At 39.6% G+C, this 27,023-nt stretch overlaps 1 protein-coding gene across 8 annotated transcripts in view; it reads right to left on the reverse strand.

The window, feature by feature from the left end:
* Nucleotides 1-27,023, reverse strand: part of LOC144679511 (protein MTSS 1-like) — a 176,365-nt gene that overhangs the window by 89,030 nt on the left and 60,312 nt on the right. Inside the window, exon 1 of one of the 8 annotated variants that reach the window (XM_078539960.1) lies at nucleotides 23,462-23,501. The exons of the other annotated variants lie outside the window; for them this stretch is intronic. The gene's annotated coding sequence lies outside the window, so the exon portion shown is untranslated. Of the gene's footprint in view, nucleotides 1-23,461; nucleotides 23,502-27,023 lie in introns of those variants that run through there. 8 annotated transcript variants of the gene reach the window in all.

Raw genomic sequence — 27,023 nt, forward strand, 5'->3', positions numbered from 1 at the left:
CGCCTGTTTGGGCAACTGAGTTCAGATTGCTTTCCAAAAGCAAGGTGCATTCAACAGATGAGTGTTAAAATCTGATATTCTTTTGTGATATTAAAGATAACATAAACAAGCATTACCTTGTAATTTTAATATCCTGTGCATTGTAACAAGTCACACAAGTAAATTAAAATCACACAGCATGCAATGGATACATTTAGCAGAAGTTGTCAAAAATCAGAAAAGTTATGAATTACATTTACCATTGCAGATTGCAAATCCATTTAAGTTTACCAGGTTGGCAAAGAGGGAATTTCTTCCGTTAGTTCTTGTGCAATTACTAAAAGCAAACAAAGGAAACCTTCCTCCATGGGTTTGTGTTTATTTGCAATAGCGGTTGAACTTAAAATTGGTCAATATTTTTAAACTCAAATGAGTAACTGCCAAGAGCAGATACACGCTGAATGACTACAGAACATTCTGCTTTGTATTAATTTCCTCATAACTTAGTTTGTCAATTCTAAACCTTAATGCTCTCATCACTTACTTCTACAGGTTTGGAACCATGCAAAAGCATTTTAAAAATATATATTAATTGAACTTGCATGTATCATTCTTGTTGATTATCAAATCCCACTCTAATGAAATGAAAGCCACTTGGTTAAACAGCAGATAATAGCATTAGCTGCTATGGTTTCACAAAGTGGACCTGATTATGCATGCCAAAACTCTCCCCACATCAAGTAAATTATGTCAACATTACTCTCTCTCTCTCCTTTCACTCCAGCTGGTTACTGTACACTCATCACAGATTCTGCTCAGCAGCTTATTTAAATCCCTAATTGTGTCAGGCATAAAACATCACTTAATACACTGCAAAGCAGAGAACAATTAAGGAAGTAAGATAACTGTGAAGATTAGAGACAGCACAAAGCACAATAATAAAATGGTTGCAGTCAAAAAAAATCAGTTAAATGCACATCTTAGTTTAGTGTGTATTTCCAACTCAAAAAATCAATGTGTATTTTAGTGAGCTGCACTGTATTGCTATTCATAGTTATGACGCAGACACACTGCAATGCAGCAGGAAGCTTCTGTGATTAGCTCTTTCTGGCTTTGATGTCGCAACACTGTCACTTTCTACACAACCTGCAGCCACTTCCCATGTGGCTAATTAAGATGTGACATGGCCAGTGAATTAGCAAAAATATGTAAATCAGCACTGTAAACTTCAATTATAAATGTAAAACTAACCTGTACACAAGGTGGCATCAAAGTTAATCAGTTCCGCTTCAAATTAAAATTGAAAACTGCCTCAGTATTGTGTTGCTACAGACCAAAAGATGTGCAACAGTGAGTGAATGTAATCCCACATGACTCTTCAATGCCTGGAAACACCACCACGATTTCTGATACTTTTCATTAAACCTTTTGATAAATGATGTTGTAACATTCACAAATCCTCATCTTTCCAGGAAATCATTTATAAAAACTTTATTTTTGAAGTTAGATAGCAATAGCTCAAAATCCAGGAGAGAAAAATCCAAGCAAATAAAGGAAAATTTTAAAAACGGCACCTACTAACACAATAAAATAAGCAATGTTACAGCAAACTAGTACCTCAAAAAGTGCCTCAGGAACAATTAGCTAATCAGCCATGAACTTGAAAAAAAATCAGAAAGTGAGAAATGACATACTATGATCAGAACATCAAAGCAGCAAAGAATTATGAGGTCTAATTCAGGGTTGGTATTCACAAAAGTGATTATGACTAGGATAGAAAGTGAGAGAAATTGCACTAGAAGTTCTTTATGCTGGTTTTTCAGGGCTCTTAAGGATTAGTTGGGAGCATGTGTTTGGGGCAGATCAAATGGACACCTTGGAGCAATAAACTACTGAGGAAAATGAGCAAACGATAATGTAAATGGAGAGAGGAAGGACACGCAGAGTCATGGTAGTGCCCCATCATACTGTAGAATGAGATGGGAAAGAAATACTGAGTTGGCAAAGTACTATAGAGCCCTTTAGCACCGACAGCCACAACCTAAAGCAGGCTCACTGACAAGCAAAGTGGGAACACTGGAGCCAACAAATTCTTCCCCTCCTTCATAGGCAATAACTGAACAAGTGAATACATTTTGCCTCAGATAAATTAAAGGAGCATACCCAATTGAATTAACTTTTCATAAGCATTTCTTCGAAGCCGAGCTAAAAGTGGCACTCACCTGTCTGGTGCACAAGAAACAATAGATTGATTAAATGTCTCCTTCTGGAACTTTGTGGAAAAAGGGCTAAGACAAATGGACAACAGAAATATCCATAATAGACTTAACCTACTGAAGTACCACAGAATTATAGAATGGATGCAATATAGATGGAGGCCATTCAGCCTATAGTATCCAAATCAGCTCCAAGAGCAACTCAGCTAGTTTGTGGTGGGGTGCCTTTTAGAAACAATAGTAAAGGGAAAATTTATGTCACTTGAACAAATGTGGATTAATTAATCCAGCACGGATTTGTTAAGGACAAATGTTTTCAACTAATTTGATTTGATTTTTTTGATGAGGTAACAGGGTGGGTTGATGAGGGCATGGCGGTGGTCATGAAGAGATACATTTGGTAGGAAGAACAAGGACAGACAATATAAAGGATACAATTCTCAAGGGGATGCAGGAGCAGAGAGACCTGACGTATATGTGCACTGATCGCTGAAGGTGGCAAATCAGGTTGAAAAAATGGCTAGTAAAGCATACTGGTTCTTGGGCTTTGTAGATAGGGGCATAAAATGCTAAAGCATGGAAGTTATGGTGAACTTTTATAAAACACTGGAGCATTATGTCAAATTCTGAGCACACTTTAGGAAGGATGTGAAGGCTTTGGAGAGGGTGCAGAAAATGTGTGTGAGAATGGTGCTAGGGATGAGACTTTAGTTAAGTGAATAGGTTGGTAAAGCTGGGGCTGTTCTCCTTAAAGAAGGTTGAGAGGAGATTTGACAGATGTGTTCAAAATCATGAAGAGCCTGCACAGGGGATAAACTGTTTCCATTGGAAGAGATGAGAACCACAGGGCACAGATTTAAGGTGAGTAGCAAAAGAACCAGAGTCAACATGCTGAGTAACCTCTTGTGCAGCGAGTGGTTAGGATCTGGAACGCATTGCCCAAGAGTGTGGTGGGGGCATATTCAATCATGGCTTTCAAAAGGGAACTGGATAATTATCTGAATAGAAAAGGTTTGCAGCGGTGCAGGAAAATGGTGTGGGAGAAGTGAGACTAGCTCAGTTGCTCTTAAATGGAGCCAACATAGACATGACAGGTTGAATGGCCTCCTTCTATGTTGTATCCATTCTAAATCCAAAATGTTGTTTCCTGATCCTAAGAGAAGAGTTAACAGTTAGGACCATAAGCCTTTGTGCTCTCCCTTCACCCCATAATCTCTAACTCTTTTATTGTGGTTAAGGAAAAAAACAATTTTCAGCTTAAGCCTGAATGGTTTTTCAACATTATTTTGTAGATGCACGCAATGGGAAGAAAACAAGCTTGTAATATGAAATGAATGCCATTCACTGTTGAAGATATCCTTCAAGCTATTCAATCACTAATTAATGTGAAGCTCACTTGAACATGCAGTAACTGTAAAGGTTCTTTTTATGACTCATTACTACCTGCCAGGATTCTGAAATGGTTTTTTAGGCCAAATATAAAGCTGGCTTATAACGTCCACGTCATCATTAAAACACCTTTGGAGGAGCTGCTCATTAGGAGATTAAAATTGCAACAAATCTAAAGAGGATAGAAATACATTTTTTTAACCTATATCTTCAAGTGGTCATGTAAAAGATACCTCATTTGGGAACTTAGAATGGAAAAGGGAGATTGCCGATGTAGTGAAACCTCTTCAATAATTCAGAGGTAGTGAAAAATGAGCTTCATCTGGTACCACCAAATCCTTAATGTCAACATCAGACAATAAAACTCCTTGTGTGTATATGCTCTGGCATCCTAGCTTTTTACAAAAAGAGTTTTTCTAATGGCAGGCAGAAATAATTGACCTGCATGTAAACTGACTCTTTGAAGTATGCAAATAAATTATGGGGAATTAAATATTTGTTTTATCCACTTCTGCTATGGATGGTCCAATGTTAGTTCTGAGAGATTGGAAGTTATACAGAACAGTTTTATTATATGAACAGATAATCCTTTTATACTAAATTCCTTTGCATGTTTAAAGAAGGGGGTTAACTCTTGGATAGGTTACATCACAGAAGGTTAATATCACAGAGCAACTGTGAATACATTAAGCATTCATAAAGTATTACCATGTGATTTTTAGACTGAAAAATAAGTGGACTATTTCCTAACTCTGCCAATCATAAGCATAAATGTCAGCGATAGGACCACCAGCATAAAGAACTTTGAAATCTTCCCACCTTGCCTGTGAGGAAGCATCTGGGTTCCAATCTATATTTTTCCACTGCTTCAACTCAGATTAGAAGCTCCTGTGTTAAGAATTTGAGATGAACCCAATCACTCCATAATGCAATACTCTGAAGCAATAACTGTGCCACAGGTCAAAGGCTAGGAATCCTGCTGCGAGTAATTCACCTCCTAACTCCCCAAAGCCTGTCTATAATCTTCAATGCACAAGTCATGAGCGTGATGGAATGCTCTCCCACTTGCCTGGATGAGTGCAGCTCCAACACAAAGCTTGACACCATCCAGGACAAAGCAGTCCACTTGATAGGCACCACATCCACAAACATTCACTCCCTCCACCACCGACGCACAGAAGCAACAAGATGCACTGTAGGAACTCTCCAAGGCTCCTTAGACAGCACCTTCCAAACCCACAACCACTACTATCTAGAAGGACAAGGACAGCAGATACATGGGAACACCACCACCTGGAAGTTTCCCTCCAAGCCATCGTCATCCTGACTGGGAAATATATTACCATTCCTTCACTGTTGCTGAGTCAAAATCCTGGAGCTCTTTCCCTAACAGCACTGTAGGTGTACCTATACCATATGGACAGCAGCGGTTCAAGACAACATCTCACCATAGCCTTCTCAAGGGTAACTAAGGATGGGCAATAAATGCTGGCCTAGCCAGCGACACCCACATCCCATAAATGAATTTTTAAAAAACTCAGTTATCTTACTGTAGTAAAGATGAAAAGGGGCTAGGAAAGAGAAACCTTTCATATTCCTAAATTATCATTTGCAGATTTGCCCAGCAACATTCTAATAGAAAATGAGCCAAATTCCTTCCAACAGAATACCAGGTTCCTAACAGGTCAGCAGCATGGAATCTTTTCTCCAGAACCTCTAACAAGGACTGACAGCGCATGTGCAGCACTAAAAGAGTAATGCTCAGACTGCAGTTCTCTGTGAGCCCAATTATCAGTGTAAAAGTGATTTAACATATGCTCTAACCATTCCATTGTCTGAACTCCCTTTCCTCTCCAAGGTTCTCAATAGCATCTTGTGACTCTGTGCATATCTCTGCAAAACTCTCTAAAATCACTGCTGACCAGCTTCCCCTCTGCCTACAGCATCAAGTTGGCCCTGGTCAAAATCACTGATGTCTCTGTGATTAACATGTCATTCATCCTTCACCTCAATAGAATACAGTAGTCGAACTTATGGCAGGGACCAAAAAATCACACTGTTGCCTCTGATTCCACTGATTCCATCCTCAAAGCCAAAGCTAAAACAGACCATATAAAATCTTGGTGTCCTGTTTGAACCTTAGCTCAGCTTCAAATGCAACGTTCCATCAATCACCAACTGCATGCTACCAGCTTCACAACACCGCCTACCACCAACCTTCAGCACTGCCATGGCTAAAATCTTGATCCTTGTTTTTGTCATATCTTGATTATTTCAATTCTGGCCTTTCTGGCCAACCAGCCTGTGCAAACTCCAAATTGTTAAAGATTCACTGCCATATGCTATCCTGTATTAAGCTCCAGGTGCCAAACACCCCCACGCTCACTGACCTACATTAGCTCCTTACACCCCAAGTCCTTATTCTCATCTTCAAAATCCACTGTATTGCCCAACTCTATCATTGCCCCACTCTATCTTTAATGACAGCTCACCTCCTACCCCATACTTTTCAGTCCTCAGTGTTCACTTCACACTACCACTGGCAGCATAGCTTTGTTACCATGACCCTCACTCTCTAGAACACCTACCCCCAAGCTGCACTTTTCTCAACTTTTTTAAAAGATTTCTTAAAAACAATCCCCGCAAATTCCAACTTGGGTCAACAGCAGCACACACACCTTAGTGAGGTCATGAATTCAAGCCCCAGTCCAGCACTTGATCATATAATCTATGATGACACTTTAGTGCAGAATTGAGGGATTAATGCATTGTTGGAGGTGCCATCTGTTGGATAAGGCAGTAAACCAATGGCCTGAGTTTTCAAGTGGATGTAGAAGATCCCACAATATTATTTGGAACAAAATGATTTATTGTGAGCATTTAACTCAAAATCAGTTATATTGATCATTCATCTCACTGTTTGCGGGATTCGGCTGATGTATTTGCATACATAACAAGTGACTACATTTCAAAAGGTAATTTATTTGCTCTGATGCACTTTTGGGAGATCTAACACACATAAGGCACTATAGAAAGACAACTTATTTTCAACTAGCCTTTTATGCTTCCTAACCTCTCTTTCATATCTCAAGATCCATTTTCCTATCTATTTCAATTGTGAAAGACCTTGGACATCTTTCTAAACTTTAAAGGCACTCTATAATTACAATTTGTAGTAAAGTTCTGTTGAGAATGAACAAATCATCATTAATCTCATTTACCTACATGCGGTCATCAGGTGAGAAGAAAGTAATTCTGCCAAACAATTATAGGCCAGTTAGTCTTACATCGGCGGTGAGCAAATTAGTAAAATCAATCTTGAGAGATAGGATTAACTGTCATGTGGAAAGGCATGGACTAGTCAGGGATGGTCAGCATGGATTTGTTAAGGGAAGGTCTTGCCTCACAAATTTGATTGAATTCTTTGAGGAAGTGACAAGAAGGGTTGATGAAGCTAGTTGATGTTGTGTACATGGATTTTAACAAGGCATTTGACAAGGTCCCACATGGCAGATTGGTCAGGAAAGTAAAAGCCCATGGGATTCAGGGTAATGTGGCAAACTGGATAAAAGGTTGGCTTTGTAACAGGAAACAAAGGGTAATGGTCGATGGATGTCCTCGCGAGTGAAAGTTGTCTCAAGTGGTGTTCCACAGGGCTCGGCATTGGTACCCTTGCTGTTTGTGTTATATATTAACAATTTGGGTGTGAACGTGGGGGGCACGATTGGGAAATTTGCAGATGACACAAAGATTGGCCGAATAGTGGATAGTGTCGAGGATAGCCAAAATCTCCAAAACGATATAGATGGGTTGGTGGAGTGGGCGATAAAGTGGCAGATAGATTTTTACATAGAGAAGTGTGAGGTCATACATTTAGGGAGGTCAAACAGTTACAGGGATTACACAATAAATGGGAATATACTAAGAGGGGTAGATGAAGTGAGAGATCTTGGCGTACAAGTACACAGGTCCCTGAAGGCAGCAGTTCAAGTAGGCATGGTTGTAAAGAAGGCATATGGAATGCTCTCCTTCACTGGCAGAGGTATAGAGTATAAAAGTAAGGATATAATGTTGGAATTGTATAAAACACTGGTGAGGCCACAACTGAAGTATTGTGTGCAGTTCTGGTCACCACATTACAGGAAGGACGTAATAGCTCTGGAGAGAGTGCAGAGGAGGTTTACAAGAATGTGGCCAGGGTTAGAAAAGTGTAGCTACGAGGAGAGATTGGATAGGTTGGGGTTATTCTCCTTAGAACAAAGGCGGCTGAGAGGTGACTTGATTGAGGTGTACAAAATTATGAGGGGAATAGATAGAGTGGACAGGATAAAATTGTTTCCCTTGATGGAGAATTCTAGAACCAGGGGACATAGATTCAAGGTAAGTGGCAGAAGGTGTAGGGAGGACATGAGGAAGAACTGTAAGCTGCAGGGCTATGAGCCGGGTGCAGGAAGGTGGGATTAGAAAGGGCACCTGGGTGTCCTCAGGCTGGCATGGACAAGATGGGCCGAATGGCCTCCTTCTGTGCTGTAACTTTTCTATGGTTTACCACCATCAAACTAATAAGCCAACTTTTTGGTGAAATATTTATTTTCTATTCTTTCCCTAAGCGGAGTTCCTACCCAGTGCAGATAGCTGGAAAATTCCACAATCTTATGACAGTGGCAATCGAACACATCCATCCTTATCTTTCAACTTTAGTATTTTTAACAAGACCAAAATTACTCTTGTCCTCACTTTTCTAATACTGACCTTAAAGAAAGAAGCAACTTATTAAAAATGTTAAAGATTGTTGGCAAGTCTTGTTAAAACCATCCATAAGGCATATGGAAAAGCATGCCTTGATAAGAGAGGCAGGTTGGTGGCAGCTAAGCTAATTTGCTGCTGCTCTGTTTTCTTCCCTCCTGTTGGTCAAACTAGCCTGCAGTATATCACAGATCTGTTTCACCAAAAGGCTTCAGTGTCTTTCAGTGTGGTTTCCAACGCAAACAATGGGTTGAATACTACCTCAAATCCTGAAAGCAGCAGGTTATTAATGTTTTGCTTATGAAGATGCCCAAGAGCAAGAATTGCTTGAATAGGAAGGATAAAACACCCGTTTCAGAGTTACACCATTGCGTAACTGTTATGTTCCTTTGCTCCACCTAACATAATATTCACTAGTTATAAGCAATTTGGATGGTTGCAATATGTCCATGCAATGAGGTGAGCCAGACTAAAATTTCCCAAGCCAAAAATATCAAAAGTATTCAATGTTTCATCAGTTGAGAGACAGGAATGCCCACTTAATAGGACTTCTTCTAAGCTCATTCGATGTAAGAAATCCATGTAAATGATCAAGTGCGTCAGGAATCACTTTGCTTTCTAGTGCTAATCAAAGGATACACTTAATTTCTTCCAGAATTAGACCACATGGGCAGTCTTTTGCCAATAATCTGTGGTTTCTGCAGTTATTTAACTAATCTACCCAAAAAAACTGGCTAACACGGATGGAACTTTATAGGTTTAGAATTACTACCATTGATACTTCTTTCCCTGGTTATAATTTAAATCTATTAAAAATTAGACAAATCAGGTCAGCACAGATATTATAATAGTCTTGTACTGCACTAAATTTGGCATCAGCATGACCTGATTTTTACACTACCCCAATCCATAACCTCCAGCACAACTTGAGAGATTTTGCAGAAATCAATGGTACTGATCATATCCACCAAGTAAAGGTGGTCTTGCACCTCAAGTGCTGCACATCATGACCACCTGGCAAAGATGGTCCTACGTTGCTTGCATTGCATATCACAGCCAGTTCTTAAAAAATGCAGGACAACTTCATTGGCCTCGAATTTCCAATTGACTGAACGCAAGCTTCTTTTCTCTCATCAAGTCATTGCCCTTCAAAGACAGCCAGCCAGATATGAGTGGGCAGTACAATCACCGTTCCTTGCTAACACTATTATTTAAATGCTACCCTGTTTGACCCGATACCACTGAGGAGGCATTTCCATCGTAATGTGACACCAATCACAGCCAGGAGTTAGCTTTGCAAAGCACAAGGTCATCTTCATTTGTTGCTCGAAGATGGAGCCTAAAAGTCCTTTTTGTTCTATCCTTGAAACATTGTTTGGTCATGTTTTTAAAAAAATAAACCTTCATGACTGGAGTGTTATAACAGCACACTTAAGTACAAGATCTATTTGCAGACTGACAACATTAAAATAAACTATGCTGGTGGCAGTTCAGCCTGTGAATAAACTACCCCACAAAACATTCAAGTACCATGGAAAGACTTGAGACATTGAATTGCAAACATATTTAAGTCAATTTCTCTATGTTTGGGGTAGTATTTTCTCGCTCTATTTAAAACATTAAATATGCAGCAATTTGACCCTGAACAAAAACCCAAAGAGGGCAAATGATTAAGTACTTCAAATGTGACAAACAGATGCTCTCACATGTCCTTCAGAGACTTGACAATTCATTCTTGCGAGTTAAAACCATTTTTTTCTGCTCAACAAATGAAGCCCGTTAACAGTGTCAAACAATAATTAACCTTATTTAATGCTGCTTTTTGGTATTATGTCAATTATGTAAAACAGAAGACTGAACTTCAGTTTTTCTGTAACTTAAGACAATTGTGGATAACAGCCATACAACAACGCTACAACATTTTATCATACAATAAGCCTTTCCTAAAGGACTTTACAGTACAGTAGTTCAAATCAAATAGGGATTTTAAAAAATCTTGCATTTATGGTTAAAAATTGTACATTTTTGTGGTCAATTGTTAGCTAATGGCAAATATTCTTTTTTTAAAGTGCTGCTTGGCTTTAAACAACCCTCCTTTTAACCGCATTCCCCCAAATTCATTCAGGGTTTAATCAGTTCTTAGCTCTAGCTGACTACTTTAAACATCAAAATTTAAAGTTCCAGGAGTCTTAAGTATACTCAACATTTATCCACAAATGAATTTTTAAAAAAAAAACCACTGGCACTCGTCTTCCAGTAGACTTGTCACCATGATCACAAGCTATTATTTGACAAAATGTATAACGCTCACCCATACTGAATTGGCTCTGTTTGAGGACTCTCTAAGTGTTACAAACAAGCACCATAAAATGAATTAAAAATTAAACCAGGGCTTTTCCACACTTGACTGCAAGAGGCTTGAAGGAGCTATATGAATATAAAGCAACAAATAGGAAAAGACCAGCAAGTCTTGTGTAAAAATCTCAGCTCTCAAGCAGTTATAGTGTCAACCAAGGACCTTTAAGCTAGGTATTAATTTAGTGGCCTTCTTCCAAGCATTTTCCTGGAACTCTACATCACCGACCATGAGGGGACCAAAACTAGACACAACATTCCAGTACAGATCTGTACAAAAACAGCATCATGCTTTTTGCTTTGTTTTGGATTGTCCTGGCTATATATTCCAATACTCTACTTGATTTTGATATAGAGTCACAGTTTTGGTTGGAAACCTTAAGATTCATATACTACAACCTTAAATACTCAATTGTGCAAACCAGATTGGTGTTCACCTGACACACATGCATAACACATCATTTACGCAGGCAGACAGGAAAGAGGTTTGCATTTATGTTGTGCCTTTCATGACGTCAGGACAACCTCTGCCATCTACTGAGATGCTACCCAAATCTGCCCCGTGAAATACACCAATGGCCTTATAAAATCCTTATGTTTCATCTGGCTCCTAACATGGCTAAAAAGGCTATTTTATTATTGCTGCTAGTTATCAACTACCTTCTGCTTCAAAGACATTTTTGCTGCTCTCTTTGCAGCTTGCACTGCCTTTAGTTGAGCTTGTTGTGTATCCCTGTTCTTCTGAGAACCATCATCTTTAAGTCAGTAAATAATTTTTTTCTCTCAGGTTGGATTTGTCCTTGCCTGTGACCCTTACCCAATTTGATTTTTTTCCCCAACACAAAAGTAAGGCATGTATGTCACACGAATAAATAGAAAGGTAGATCAATCATTTATTACAAATCTCTCGGGTGTGCTGTTCTCAATACCAGGTGCATCACCATTTGACCAATGAATGCTTGGAAAATTAAAATCCCCAATTACACACCATGGGCTGCGTTTTACATGCCCCCGCCAGATGTGTTTTCAGCAGGGGAGGGGCATGTAAAATAGGATGGGTGCCCATCCCACCACCTCCCCCACCCATGTCCCAAGCTCATGCCCATAATGTCGGGGGGGTTGGCAGGTGCCAAAATTAATGGCTTACCCACTGTATTGAAGTAGCTAATCAAGGGGCAATTAGGCTTGTTACCAAGCCTGTTTGACCCCGATAATTTGCTGCCCACACCATAAAACATTTAGCAAGGGCAGTCAGACGGGTGGCAGCCGGATTTTTAAAAATAATCTTTTCAAAAGGGCAGGAAGAAAGTAGGGGTTCTATCTTTGGGGGCTGCCCTTGGCCCATCAGGCAACGGCCCCACAGGATGGAACCTCCCCTTCCTTCCTACCCACCCGCCACCTTAAACCCACGCCCCACCCGCCTCCCTGACCTAACCCTCCTTGACCAAGACCCCGGACTTACCTGTTTCCGGAAATCCATGGGCCTCCTTCCTCCTCCTCTTGCAGTCCTGGCAGCAGCCACTAACATGCTCTTGGCACAACTGGGACTGATGGACAATCCGATTGGCTGGCAGCTCCTGAGGGCGGGACATCCTCCCCAGTGAAGGGCAGAAGTTCCACGCAGCCCTTGTTTAGCCCGCCCTCAGCTGCGAGAGCGGCCCAGCATGGAGTGGGTTGGTGGTTCCACACCGACTTTGCTTCCACAGGTTGGCGGCGGGGGTTGTCAGCCCCATCATTCCCCCAACTGGCTCTGTTAGTAACTACACTGTACAGTGTGGAACTGGCGCACACAGATTAGGAAACCCTAATCCATTCAGGCTTAAACCCTGGTCAGCTGGGGCAGCAGCTCAATTACAACTGGCCTGTAGTTTAGAGAATAAAGAAGTTAACAGAAGTTAGCCAGACTCTTGCTGGAAATTGTGCAGAGTTTGGGCCAAGATATATGCCTTCAATACAATACACACAACTAATTAAACTTTCCATTACTTGCTAGGCTTGTACATCAAGAGTATCACCTGCGCATATTAGATGACCAATGTAATGACCCCAATTTGAGCCAGTATTTTCAGCAAGAGAAAGCAGAACAAAATTAAATGGACTTCTTGTAGCTTTTTTTAAAGCTATCCACCATGGTCCTCTCTTCCTCTGCCCTATCCACCTCCTGGTGTTATCTTAGACTAACAAGAGAATCTGCTGTATATTGCAGCACCAGGACTAATGCCAATTCCTACAGGTTTGGAAAACCACATGCAGTGCACATTTAGCTGAAGTGGCCATATAAGCTTGCTATTTAAACTACAAAGACATAAAATTCTTCAATAATTTTTAAACTGAGAATAACATCCCTTCCTGCACAGGGAATGTCAGATGCCAATTAGTAGCAACTGGGCTGAAGGCTGAAAGGGTTAGTATCAGATCCTCCAAAACAATGTCCCTAAGAATATTAGCTCCTACTTGGGTTGTAGCTGTACCTCTTGTAATTAACCAAATTTCTCTCCTTAAACTCTGAGGACTTGCACACAGCCACGCTAGCAGTTGTCAGGCAAGGGTCTCTGGTGAACTAACCATCCAGATATGGATACGAGATTGCGGAACTCTCCCGTAAAGAGGGATCTGGGTGCCCTAATTTATCAATCAGAAAAAGTTAGTACGCAGGTGCAACAAGTGATTAGACAGGCAAATGGAATGTTGTTCTTTATTGCAAGGGGACTGGAATATTGAAGTAGAGAAGTTTTGCTACAGTTGCACAGGATGTTGGTGAGACCACACCTAGAGTAGTGTACACAGTTTTGGTCTCCTTACTTAAAAAGGATATAATTGCATTAGCAGTTAAGAGAAGATTCACTTGACTGTTTCAGGATGAAGGGGTTGTTTTATGAGGAAAAGTTGGACTGGTTGGGGGCCTGTATCCATTGGAGTTTAGAAGAATGAGAGGTGATCTTATTGAAACACAAGATCCTGAGAAGACTTGACAGGGGGTGGGTGCTGAAAGGATGTTTCCCCTTATGGGAGTGACCATAACTTGGGGGCACAGTTTAAATATAAGGGGTCTCCCTTTTAAGACTGAGATGAGGAGAAAATTCTTCTGAGGATCATTAGTCTATGGAATTCTCTTCCCCACTGAACAGTGGAAGGCAGGGTCACTGAGTATATTTAAGGCAGAGTTAGGTAGATTCTTAATTGACAAGGGAGTCAAAGGGAGTAGACAGGAAAGTAGAGGCCATAATCAGATCAGCCATGATCTTATCATGTGGCAGAGCAGGCTCTCGAGGCCGAATTGTGTCCTCCTGCTTCTAATTTCTATGTCTGTCTGTTTGGGCAATTCTAGATAATGTTACATTGTCAAACATGCCAGGCAGTTACTTTATGAAAATAACAATTTTTGAGAAGTTGAACAAGAGTGCTTTGAACATTTTGCTACATGAAACTAACCTTTAATAACTTTTCTATGTTGTTTCCATACGGCAACATAGGAGCACCCATCCTTTATGCCTATGACAGCCAACCAATTCCCTAGGCTGGGATAATTTGTGGTAACATAACCATCTTAAATTTATTACTTGATAAATTTAGGCATCATCCTTCTGTCTTTTGGGAAACTACAAAATGTCTGAGTGGACACCTGCCCCCTCTTTTGGAGTAAATTATTTCCATTACCCTGATAATCCATGTGCTGGCATTAAGGTTTTTTTAACAAAAAGATATCATACATTTTGTGAATTGTTGCCCTGAAATGGTCAGGCCGATATATTTTCTGGGAACCTAAATAGGAGAACAAGAACCCTGACAGACCGCTTAGACAACAGAATGTCAGTCAAATTTAGTACCATGTAGGGGCTAAATATAGCAGAGATAATTTTGCAGGATGGGGAAACTGGCATAGAGCTTCCTCACCAGGGAACAGATGATTGAAAAACTTGGTTTTGGAGGTCAACGTGCCTGATTTGTGCCGCTCCTGATTTTCTAGTCATTAATTCTAATGACTGGAAAATTGAGCACAATGACCTCTACAAAGGATTCTTTCATCCAACCTTCTTGTGTGTTTGGGTTTGCACTAGTAGCCCTATCTCAGAATCTAACCTGCTGTCTCAAACATTGACCATAAGGACTCTGACATGAGGAGCAAAACACCATGAGCTGGATTTAAATGGACTGGCACAATGGCACTGATCCTATGGGTTTTACACCATGCATCGCATCACAACAGAATCCTCTAAGCTATCTCACACTGTGCGGAAGATACAGAATGAATTTTCTCCCTTTATTCGAACTCTTGACAAGTGTGCTGCACATCAGTGATGCACCAGATACACATTAGGAACCTCACTAACTGTACAAATAAACTTCTGATTATGATTTATCAGAACCATTAAGAGATTGGCTGTCTGGAAAAGTTGCTTTGGTAAAAGGCTCCATACTGAAGCTGAATTATAATTAGGAATGTATTACAATAGGATTTCTGCACGTAGACATGAGGCCAATAATGGGGTATCCAACGTAACATCAACAAAGAAACCTGCAACTCCCCAAGTGTGGGGAGGTTTCAAAAACATTCTTTGCTATTCTTGTGAACTGAAACCAAACAAGATCAAAATTGCCTGTTTGGAAATTACTGCTGATGCTCCTGGGTGAAGGGATTTTTTAAAAGAAATCTCAAGTGTATGACACAGCAGTTTGCTAACTAGTTAGTTGTAGTAAAAGACCAGAGAATTGCCACTTTAGTTATCACTCTTCTTCCCCTAAACAAACCTTGAGATGCAAATCAATTTCACCAAAAACTTCAAGGATACACAATATTTGAGTTGGCAGTAAGCATAACAAAAGTGCATGTTTTTTTTTAATTAACAATCGGGCAGGGTTGGAGATGTGTTTTCTATGTTTCAGGCAGCTGCATTATGGGACATGGCTGCCATGGTAACCGCGCTCAGCATGACCATCTGAAGTTGTACAGTCGGAATATTTGTATAAAGATCATTACTGGAGGAACCGTGAGCTTTAGTTCAGGTGTCATTACAAGCTTATCATTGGCCAAAAAAAAATAGATAAAAATAAAAAAATTTTAAAAATAAAAAAATAAAAAATAAATAATGCAAGCTGAAGGACAGAAACAAGATTATCTCAGAACTGAATTCAGGCATGGGCAAGGATGGATTTTTAAATTTCCCATCACTAATCTGATATTCAAATAACTTTTATGGTTGTTGTAAAAGCTTTAATGAAAAATCTTAAATTTCACAGTAACACCTGCACCAAATTTAAATGTCCACAGTGTGACCTGCAAATGAGTTTAAGACCGCAATTTTATTTTTAAATCCTGCCAGTTCCCAATCTGCTTTGAATGCCAGAAGGATCAACTACTCGAGAGCTAGTGCAGCACACAATTTGTTGGACAGCATTACCTTTAACACCAAATTAAAACAACCTTATTTCGAGGCTTTCCTGCATCTAGTGATGCAGGAGGCAGACAAAGCACGAACTCACGTCTGTTTCTATAGCTAGTTTTTCCTCAACAAGTCGCTAGCCTGTCACCACCAGAGGCTATAGCTTTAGGGGCGCTACTCTCCATCAAGCCTGGCTGACCAGAAGACTCTCCCATTTACCATCTGCCATAGGTGCATTGGAAGGATTTACAGATCGATAATTAACCTATTTGGCCGTGTTATGAACGCACCTCTCGTGGCCATCAAGTCTTGAAATGGGACTCGGACCTGGAGCTTCTGGCTCCGAGGCAGGGATGCTACCCAGTGTGCCACATTAACTCCATCAACAGCTTTGGAGATGAGGGAAATAGAATTCTATATATACACCCTGTGCTTACAGAACTTATAATACTCATGACTATTTTGCCCTCCATGTGACAATGAAAAGCACAAATGGAAAGCATGCTTATGCATCAAGTACTAAATTATTCCTTTCAAAATCCTGTAACCACATCTCCTGCAGCCAAGGGAAACATTTCACTTTTTTTATGAAACAGTTTGCGCCACTTCTTCACACTTCCACGAGTGAAATAGCCAAGTGTGATAACTCCATGATGCTCAACATTGCTGATCCCAGACATTGTAATACCCTTGTATGAGGCATTTTCTACAGCAATAGCTTATTTTCTGTACAGACGTCAAGTATTTTGCCCCTTTTTCATTGTGTCAAACTACAGTACATGTATAAAATGGCACCAATATACTTAAAAGTACATATCTTTGTGTAATACAAATTGCTGGATTTTGTAGGGGTTTGGGTGCTTTTGAAATAAAAACCTTGGGGCTGCTCCTTGGGAAAAAAAAGTCAAGGGCACTAAACTCCATTCCCATTTATGCACTGATAAATGCACCTGTATTTATTTAGTGCTTTTACCACTTTTAGGACACTCAAAACACTTCACAGCCAGTGAAGTACTTTTACAGTGTAATCAGTGTCACAATGTAGGAAAATGCAGCAGCCAATTTGTTCCATAAATAGCAATGAGATAATATTGATGGAAGAATAAATTTTGAAATGGCCAACAGCATACTTGGTCCTTTTTTTCCCCCCACTTCTCTGCAGGAAGCCATCTGACCTCCACTGAATATTTCCCCATAGTAGTGCAGTCAAGGTTAGAAACTTGAAGTGAAGGTGATGTTCTGGGGATAATTTAAAATGCAAGGTTTTTTTATTTCTAAATAAGCAATGCTATATATTTTCTACAACGTTACCAACTGCTCTTAAAAATGTCTCTCTCTGGAGCATGGTACAGTACAATTAGTGCAACTTTCAACTTTGTATAGCTCCTATCGAAGGCTTGTAAATACTTGTAAAAGACTTGTAAAAACAGAACCTTGTAACTTAAAAATTAGGTATTTTAATTTTACACAATTAACAGTTCAAAATTTACTATCTACCTATCAAAATGAAATTTCGATGGGATGGCTACAGTGATTTTTCAGGTACTTGCCATTCAAAGAATGCCTGCCCATTAAAATTAGCCCACCAATCGTTGGACCAGTGTTGCTGATGCAGGCACCTGAACATTACACTTTAAACACATTTCTCCAAATCTTTCTTTGCTCTTACCAACTATCGTGTTGTGAAACGTCTATTCTTGTTTTGGTTGTGACTGCATGCACTCTGTTACACCATCTAACCCACAGCAAGGAAAAAGATTGGTTTACAACTCTAGCTGCTCTCTACTCTGCAACAAAAATGTTCCTAATCATGGATAATACGGAAGTATTGATCATAAAGATATTAAACATTTTTATCTCCCAAAAAAGGATAAGCCAGCAAAATTGGTCATTGTCAGATCCTTTAAGAAAATTTAGAACCAAAATATGAGTTTATGGTCTGCTGCTGTTTTACAAAACATACAAAGCACAATCAATAGTTTGGTCGAATGTGTGTCACAATGCTTGTCCCAACAAAGAAACACCATATAAAAAGGCACAAAAGCTTCATATGGAGATTCCATGTTAGGAATGCTTCAAAAGTGCATGGCCACAAATATGAAATTGCTGCTGGGAATACTAATCAAAGTTCACGTGAACATGCCCTTCAAGAGCAATTGAGGGTGGGCAATAAATGCTGGCCTAGCAAATGTCACCCACATCCCATGAACAATTTTTTAAAAATCTGAACTAAAACCTCAATTAAAATTACACATGTACTGCTGAAGAATTAAGTACTGACCTCGGATAGAAGGAAAGAGAAGTGGAAAAGAGCAAGACAAAAGCGAAACAACAAAATAACAAAAGAGATTTGCCTCAAATTAAGTCAAAGCATAAAGTAATGAATTACATTGAAATGGTGTACAGCAGCGAGATCGAAGGTAGAAAGCAGCATGTTAGAAGACAACTATTAGTGCAGTTAAGTCTTATGTTTCAGTACACCTTAAATCTGGGGGGGAACAAAGTTTGAGAATCAATATCATTTTTAAAATCAGCTTCACTTTGTATATAACTCTCATACTGAAAATTTTGTACATAGCATTCAGCAACAGAGACTTGAAAGTGCATTACCATAGATTTCATGGATGCCTTGGGGACTTGAGAATGCTCAACAGCTGCAGTTTGTGTAATAAGCATTCCTAGAAGATTCCTATTTCATTAACTAAAAATAGTACTTGTAGCTGCAGTTGCCAACTAAAAGGATACTTTCGACAATTAAGATTTGTTGGCACAACTATCACTTAATCAAAAGTGTCCAATTGCAGCAACTAGTAAATAAGCATTTAGTTCAAGCTACAAGGTCTCCCATTTCAGATAGCACCTTTCACGACCTCAGGATGTTCCAAAAACACCAGTCATTTCCCATCCCAACACATTAGCCAGAAATTCGCATATCATCTTTGCATACATTAATGCAGCTGAGGCAGTGGACATCACCATTTGTTAATGTCACTAGACAACTTGCCAGGAATGCTCACATGATCTAGGAAAGTCCCTACTGACAGAATAGCAAACCAAACCTTTGTGGCAAACAAGACCAAAACACTTGACATCAGCATCAATGCAGGGCTATTAGTTGGGAGTCCACATTCCTGGGTACCTCAATAGTTTGTACTTAGCAAGAACAAAATCAATCTATATAAGTAAACACTGAACAACTATCTGCTTCAGTCATTAGGCTATGAATGAAGTGACTGAACAGCACATGTAAAAACAAGATTTCTGTATGATCCACAAATGTTTAAAATACTTGCATTAAACAAGAGCTGCTTGATAGTGAGCTTGATGCAAAATACAGTTACTTAAAGCAAATGGAGCAGAGCACACATGCAACTTAAAGCATGCATGACTTAGGAATTTGCCAAAAGGAAACCATTGCACTTTCATCCTCTAGATGTACTTGAGAGAGAACATGCAACCCTTACCAATATTTCACAGCACACACCACTTTGTCCTTCTCAAGGAACTGATTAAAGATGTCTACCCAAGGGCAACAAAAGAATTAACCAGAAAGAAATGCACTGGGTGAATCATAAGAGTACTGTACAGTTTGGCTAAATAGGCTGGGAATAAGGGCCTCCTGAGTCTGGATTTTGCAAGCTGATGCCTGTAGAGCATCATGTCTTAGGTCAGACATTGGGTGCCATGTATAACAGAGCTTGCAGATGGCAGTTTGGGTGGAGGATTATACCAGCAACATGTGCAATACATAGGGGATGGTTTACAACCACATAATGCACCCTGAAAGCTCTGGCAAATTACTGGGGCATCTGGTAATGGAAGCCTCCACTGGAAATTTCCATGTAGACTGTGCTTCTTCCAAGTAATAAGAACATAACGTAAGAACATAAGAACTAGGAGCAGGAGTAGGCAATTCAGCCCCTCAAGCCTGCCCCGCCATTCATTACGATCATGGCTGATCTCATTTTGGCCTCAACTCCAATTTCCCACCCTCTCCCCATAACCTTTCAACCCGTTACAAACTAAAAATCTGTTTATCTCCTCCTTAAATTTATTCAGCGTCCTGGCATCCACTGCACTCTGAGATAGTGAATTCCACAGATTCACAACCCTTTGAGAAAAGTAATTCCTCCTCATCTCTGACTTAAATCTACCACCCCTTAGCCTAAAACTATGGCCTCTCGTTCTAGAATGCCCCACAAGGGGAAACATCTGCTCCACGTCTACTTTGTCTATCCCCTTTAGCATCTTATATACCTCAATTAGATCTCCTCTCATCCTTCTAAACTCTAGCAAGAATAGGCCTAAAGTGCTCAATCTCTCCTCATAAGACAAGCAAATCTTAAGATTCATACCACAGAAGCAAGCTGGGTGCAGAAAAGGATTGATTCGGGCTTCCCTAGTCTCACTGCTACCATTAAGTTCACTCTCCTGATAAGTGGCCATGCAGAATCAGTGCCCAGAACCAGTGGCATGGCAAAAAGGGAGACAGACAGTACTGCAATCTCAGGATGGTGGTACCCTCTAGCCAGTTCTGTACAATGCCTGCACACTTGGCAAAAAGAATGTAGAGTTAGGTTTCTTATGCAGCAGCACAGCAGTGAAGCCTGCAGCAAGAGCATATCTGGACCTGGCTGCCTTTAGGCAAATTCCACTTTATCCCCACCTTGCACATTCCTGCCACTGAGTCAGCACCTCAGTAAAGCACTGACTTGGGTTAAAAGTACATATTTCTTACCAGAGGCGCCAAGAAAGCAACAGGACAAGATGTGCTTGGCACATGTAATGGTTTGCCAGCAGCAAAAAAAATGGGAGTTTGGTAACTTCTGCTGCTATAAAGCAATTTCACTTTTAAAATGACAATTGAAATAATAATTTGAAAGTAGACCCCAACTTGATTCTAGCACAACAGTGCAAGACCTCCTTAGAGGGGCCAACTAACTCCACCTGTCTTGACACTGCAGGACTATATTCTTGAGTCATATCATGCCTGGCTTAAGAAGTATCAGCATGTTCCTTGTAAACACAAGTGCACTTTTAAAAAAATGTTTCAGGAGTCTGGATGTTACTGCCTGAGCTAACAAAGTATTTAAGTACAAATTAACAGAACTCTGAGGATCCTGAGCACCTGATTTATAGCCAGGGTACATAGTTTCAAGTTGTGCCATAGTGGAATTGATTCTGTAGCTAAGTATAAATGTAATCTTAAACAGTTATATTGGTCCACCTTCGTCAAGTGCTATTATTATGCAAATATTAGCCACAGTAGGACTTTAGGCTTAAAACCCAATTATCAGGATTAAATTTAAACCCAAACTACATAATTTGTAGAATACAATGTTCAGATATTAATTCTTGACCTTATATCTATAATTTAAAAAAATAAACCATTTTTCCAGGGTGGCGGGAGAAGCAAATTGGACTCATATGCTCTGAACACCTCCGAGATCCAAAGTAATCTAAAAGTACTGAAATGCCATTTCTTATAATGCTTACTGGTTCATAATCTTCAGTTACTTTGGATCATTAAGACAGCAAAATATCTAAATAATGCTCCCTATGTCCAGAAGCTGCTACACACATGACTTAGTAATGTGGAAAGAATTTGTGGAAGCTTATAAAAGGAAATTCTCCTAAAAGGTCGAAGAGGCAACTGAAGGCATGACTACCATTGGTGAGATATTAAAATCAGGGACGCTCAACAGACCAGAATTATACGAATGCTGATATCTTGAGGGTTGTGGGGCTGGAGGCTATTAGCAATAAGAAAGCGAGAGGCCATGGAGGAATTCCAAAGGAAGGATGACAATTTTAACATCAAGACATTGCTTGCCAAGGAGCCAATGTAGGTCAGTGAGCTCAAAGGCAATAGGTGAATGAGTTTGGTGCAAGTTAGGACACGAGCAGCAAAGTTTTTGATGACCAAGTTTATGAAGGTTAGAATGGGGGAGACCAGGTGTGCATTGTGATAGTCAAGTCTGAACGTAACAAAGGCATGAACCAAGGGTTTCAGGATCAGATAAGCCAACACTGGGTGAAGTTGGGCATTGTTAGAGGTGAAAATAAGTGATAATGCAAATACATGGTTGGAAGCTCAGTTCAGGGTCAAATACCCTGGTTGCGAACAGTCTGGTCACCTATGCTGAAATGTCATTTTCTGGGTCATTCATAATATTTTCCAGTAAGTGCGGTTGTGCCTAAGCCACAACAAACAGCAGTTATGCCTGCACAGTGTCCAGATTTCAATCTGGTTATACACAAAGTTTTGTACATATTACGTCAAACACTATAATCTGCAATTGAAATGGCACAATAAACCTCTATGGAGTAGGAAACCTCTATGGAGCAGGAGAAATGTAACTTATGTGGAACTTCAATTAGCCATTAAGCACATTCTCAATGGCTGATCATCTTGTCAATTCTGCTGCTTTAAAAAACATTATGACTTTCTGATTGGACAAATAAGTGGAAACCAGGGGAAAGAACAACAGCCATCAGTTTGCCACTTTTCAAATGCTGTTGGAGAAGTAAGCTTCTACTTTGCTCCAGAAATGTTACGTTTTGTTACTGTCCTACTTTCTCTTATCTTTGTCCTCTCCCCCAGCAGTGCTTGGAATAGAATCCTTCCAATCACAACCACATTCAAGACAATTTATGGAAGATATGCAAATTCTTTGTTTATGTAAATTCTGATGGTAGCAAGTATATGTTCATTGTATGAAGGTCACCATTACATAAACTGTATATATGTATAAAATAGAAAATTTTTTTCTTCCAAACAAATTCATGATTGTTGCTAATTCTGGCTAATTGACCAGGAGGATCCCATGCGAAAATAGTTTTGGCAGCCTTGGACAGGGGTCTAAAACACAAAATTAAGTTGGGCACAAACTAAATCTCAGAGGCAAAGGATGAATTTTGTGAAAAGTAGAAACGACACATTGGTATAGTAAGGGCCTCTTGAGGTCAGGCAGGAGGCTGAAAATCATAGTTCAATCAGAACAAAGAAAGCTCAACTTAGCAGCTGCTCACGTTATGCCTGTTCAGTCACTGGATGCCAAAAGTGAAATAAATGTTTCATTCTTTAACATTAATAATCCTCACCTTGAGTAGTTCACCAAACACTTTGGGTGGAGAAAAATGCACACTTTGGGTGCACTTAATTGTTTTTTTTAAAAATTCCAGTCACAATCTAATCCTTCACCATTCTTTTGCTCATCATTCATTCAACATCCATAAAGTGCTTTCTCAATACACATTTTGTGCAATGCAATGGCTGAATTACAACATCTTGATCTTATTCAATGCCCTTCTGTAGGACACTGAATTCCAAGTCTTCAGATGCACAACGATTTCACACTATTTTAAGTCTGATGTGCAGTTACCATCTCTTACCTGTGATGTCTCCACCCTACAGTTTTATGTTTAGTGCTTCGGCAGTTCTAGTCAAAGTGAAACCACAGGCTGAACCAATTTTTATAGGTTCAAGAATTTGCCAAAAAGACAAAGGATTCTTTTTTAACCATATAAATGCTGGGAGCTGGTGCACAAACACTGCCATTTCTGTACTTCAGATCACAAGGACAATATGTAAATGCTCTCTGACCTTATTTATTGACATCCGTGGCCACTTCCACTGACCCCTAATAGAGGATAAATGAGAGTTCTATTAGGTGGTAAAGAAGCTTATGTTCCCCCTTCATCACAAAGATTAATTTTTTCCTCAACAAATGCTGACAATGAGGCCAAATCCATCCAACACTTAATTAGTTCTCCTTAACTGCAGGGTCATTTCTTACACTCCTGGATAGGACACACGAAAAGGCTTTTCCAATTTGTGTGCTCGCTCTCTCTCCACTGCAACCTCCTTGGCTCCATTTACTACCAAGTTTAGAGCTCCTTTGAATTTTACTCTTTTGTTAAGCTGCAAATATGCAATCACACACTTTCTCCTCCCTGCACGGAAATCAACACTCCACAGAATCTCTGGTGCTAATTTATCCTCTGTTCAACCCTACCAAACACACCAACCTCCAAGATTTTGAGACTGTAGAATTCTTTATCACCCTCTTGCAACCTGCAGGATTTCAAACCCAAGCCCTGTGCCACCTTACCATGTGAAATTAGCAACAATCATGAATTTGTTTGGAAGAAAAAAATTGTTTTCTATTTTATACATATATACAATTTATGTAATGGTGACCTTCATACAATGAACATATAATTGCTACCATCAGAATTTACATAAACAAATGGTTTAATCTTTTACATTTTGACATGTTGCAGTAGCCAGCACCGGTTCCTGAGAGTATATCACCAATACGACCAGAATTACACCGATCCCATTTGTCAACTATGCTAAATGTAAATGGACTGCAGGCTACTCCACATGTAGAAAGTACTGCTCTACTAAACCAGACTGGGTTCATGGTGCAGAGCCACTGCACAAAGTCTCTGGATGCTCGTTTAATGGCAGAAAGCAACAGGTCTCTTGCAATAAAAGCTCCCAAACAGAACCGACAGTTTTTTCCACACAGCAATACAATTCAAACATAGACTTCTGCGTCATTAGAATGGACCCCAGATGGTAACCAAAATTCATCCTGTGTGATCATCAGGAATTTTGTACGGGCCTTACATTCTTGCTCTTCAAGTTAAATATACAAATCCACCAGCATGATACTGAAAATATCAATCTCACACAGCTCCTGCACTCTATTTTAGGAGTGCTACATGACAGGCATCGGTCTAATTTGCTGCTGTAGAAGGACGATTCAGATTTGGATAGCGTTATCTGACTTTAGGCCACATCAATCACAGCGACAACTGATTAGATAGACTGATTTGTGGTCCATATCACCCCATCCCAAAATGTGGTCTCTTGGGATTTGGTAATGCGCTTGATGGTGTTTGGGGAAGGGATAAGGTAGAAAAAACCATAGAGAACATTCCCCCATCTTTTTCAACCTTTTGCAAGGATAATAAAGGTTCAAAATCAATAGCACACATTGAAAATAACAGGATCATTGATGCATAAAACACTCAAAAGCATTTTTTTTTAAGTACAAATTTCTGCATCAAATTTCCCTTCATCCCTAATGTCAAAAATAAGGAATTTCAAATGCCAAATGCATATAAAAGGCTGCCACATGGGCAGTCAACATAAATACAAAATTAGTCTACTTCATCTGTCATGTGAATTAAGTCCTCGGTCATCACAAAAAAAGACAAAAATGGGATTGATAAAAACATATGCATTTATTGCTAAGTACTCCAAACATTTCCCAACCAAAAATGTAGAAACTCTTGTAAATGTGACACTTAAGCAAAATTCAACTGCATTTGAGGTTTGTGGTGCATGTTTATGACAAATCTTCACCAATTTGACAAGCCAAGTTTAAGGCTGAAATATCTCTCAACACAGGGGAAAAAAACAATGATTTGATCATTCTGACAGCCATGATAAATTATGTTATATTTGCCTGAAAGGCAGCCATGTTCATTTCACTGCAATTATTGGCACATCATTTGCAGCCAGGCAGAAGAATGCTCAGTCATCTGCTCAACACAATCACATCTTGCACAAATCAACTCTAGTAACTTAAGAACATAAGAAATAAGAGCAACAGTAGGCCTGCTCCACTATTCAATAAGATCATGGCTGATCTGATCATGGTCTAAACTTCACTTTCCTGTCTGACCCCATAACCCTGGACTCCCTTGTAGATCAAAAAATTCTCCAACAATATGTTCAATGACTCAGCCTCCACTGCTTTCTGGAATAGAAAATTCCTAATATTAATGACAACACTAGGTATTTTTTATTTTGGTGGAATCGACAGACTGCTCAAAAACAAATTTTAGGGTGCAGTGCCCTTGCACTGTACAGCCTCCAAAATACAACTAAGTGTGTAAGAATTCTTACTGTAACTTTCAATGACAAATACATATAAAACAAAGTCTTGTGACCATCGAAATTATAGTACATCATGAGGGCTCGACATTAATGGGTGCTTGTCCACCTGGGAAACACTGAAATAGATGAATGCTTGAAAATGACACTAACTTGATAATGGTAAGTTAATTATATCGCAGTTCCAGATATATTTAGTTCTCCTTCTAGACTTGGAAATAACTTAAGTTTTAGGTTATCGGAGGTAGTATTTACCCATAATTTTGAACCAAAAATGTCCCATAAACTTCTCAGCATTTCTGTTTTCCACTGTTTAAATCAAATCTTTCAAATAGTGAGTAATGTAATAGGCACATTTGAAGATACTAAATGAAATTTGAAGAGTACAAAGAAGAATTTAAAGTTATACTTGGTAATGCTAAATCTACAGTAGTCAATTACACAGAATGTTTAGCACAGAAGGAAGTCATTCTCCCCCATCATACCTCTTTGCAAGAGCTGTCATGTTAGTCCCTCTCCCCACATCTTCACACATAGCCTTGCAATTTTTTGCTTTCCTAGTATTTATCTATTTCCCTTTTGAAACTTGCTACTGAATCTGCTTCCACCATTTTGCAGGCAATGCATTCCAGATCATAAGAACTCAGCGCATCTAAATTTCTCATCTCCCCTCTGGTTCTTTTACCAATTACCTTATAGATGAATATGCAGTGGGGGATCAATTATCCACGTTGCAGTTAGCAGTTTTCTTGCATATTCACAAGACTTTCCACTGATAATCGGAGACCTGTGGGACCCAAGGAAGCTTTTTTCTTTTTACATAATTTGTCTCAGACATGCTGCCCTCAAAGGCAAGATCACCTGGAACTAAAACAGCCCATTTACACATTGATTTGCCAACTGCAAGTCTTCCATGAATCTAGCCAAATATGCTCACCAACAATACCATGTCTAGCTATGTAAGAGTATGGTATATGTGCTCACTTCAAGAGATCCTGTTGACAGAGCTCATAGCATTGATCTGTGGAGCTATTAACCTCAAAA

The sequence above is a fragment of the Cetorhinus maximus genome, chromosome 4 (assembly GCF_964194155.1).
Source record: "Cetorhinus maximus chromosome 4, sCetMax3.hap1.1, whole genome shotgun sequence".
NCBI lineage: Eukaryota > Metazoa > Chordata > Chondrichthyes > Lamniformes > Cetorhinidae > Cetorhinus > Cetorhinus maximus.